Source organism: Octopus bimaculoides, chromosome 6 (genome assembly GCF_001194135.2).
Source record: "Octopus bimaculoides isolate UCB-OBI-ISO-001 chromosome 6, ASM119413v2, whole genome shotgun sequence".
Lineage (NCBI taxonomy): Eukaryota > Metazoa > Mollusca > Cephalopoda > Octopoda > Octopodidae > Octopus > Octopus bimaculoides.
In genome coordinates, this window is record NC_068986.1 from 64,400,172 (window position 1) to 64,401,380 (window position 1,209).

The window sequence follows — 1,209 nt, forward strand, 5'->3', positions numbered from 1 at the left end:
TCTTCTTCTTCTTCTTCTTCTTCTTCTTCTTCTTCTTCTTAGCAGCAGCAGCAGCAGCAGCAGCAGCAGTAGAAATGGTAGCAGTAGCAGTAGTGTCGGTGTTGTGCTTGTGGTAGTATCTGTAGCGGCAGTGGAGGCGGTGGTGTTTAATATAATTATTCGAAGGATGTTAATGGTAAACGCAATGATACATGTAATGGCGTTAAAGGCAAAAATGCATTTTAGTGAAAGTTGAACCTTATATCCCACGATCGAAGTACTACTAACATAAAAAAATGTATCGTGTTTGTGTGTGTGTGTGTGTGTGTGTGTGTGTGTTTGTTTGTGTGTGTTTGTGTGTGTGTGTGTGCGTGTGTGTATATGCGTGCGCGTATACATGCATGTGTTTGTATGCGTGTACAGTACAATTACATTTTCAGAAATGTACGTATGTTAAGTTCACAGCAACATCACTATAACATTGTCATTAGTTCTTGTACTAAATTTCAGGCGTGGGTGTGTGGTAAGAAGCTCGCTTCTCAATCACATGTTTCGAATTCAGTGCCACTGCGTGGTACCTTAGGCAAGTGCCTTCTAGTATAGCCTCCGGCCGACCAAGGCCTTGTGAGTGGATTTTGTTGACAGAGACCAAAAGAAATCCGGCGTATGTGTGTGTGTGTGTGTGTCTTTTTTGTCCCCCACCAACGCTTGACGACCGGTGTTGATGTGTTTACGTCTCCGTAACTTAGCTGTTCAGCAAAAGAAACTGATAGAATAAGTAACAGACTTAAAAAGAAAATATAAGTGCTGGAGTCGATTCATATGAGGCGGTGCTCCAGCATGGCCACAGTCAAATGACTGAAAAAGTAAAAGATAAGAAATAAGGGATGAATTAAAAAATGCAATTATTAAAAATTTTGTAAAATTAGAAATATTTGGAAAAGAAAAAAAGGGGCTCCAAAAGATTTAAGCTGAAATATGTTAAAAATAATACCGGATTCATGCATACAAAGTTTGATATTTGTAAATATAAAAGATATTTTATCTATATTTTATAGGGAAGATGTTTACCTTATATACTCCGCAGAATTTCTACAGTTTCAACTCGTAGACAATTATATAAATGCGTACTGTTTGGTCATGCCTAAAGCTTACGTGCAATAGGTGTCAGCGAAACATCGGCGAGTCTGAAAATATTGGATGATATAGGATGATATATGTATGTATATA

The 1,209-nt window shown here is 38.0% G+C and overlaps 1 protein-coding gene across 3 annotated transcripts in view; it reads right to left on the minus strand.

Moving 5' to 3' along the window:
- The window catches only part of LOC106867596 (adhesion G protein-coupled receptor L4), a 364,928-nt gene that overhangs the window by 150,278 nt on the left and 213,441 nt on the right, over window positions 1–1,209 (minus strand). For all 3 annotated transcript variants that reach the window (XM_052968831.1, XM_052968828.1, XM_052968830.1), the window contains one exon: window positions 1,051–1,166. The gene's annotated coding sequence lies outside the window, so the exon portion shown is untranslated. The remainder of the gene's footprint in view (window positions 1–1,050; window positions 1,167–1,209) is intronic.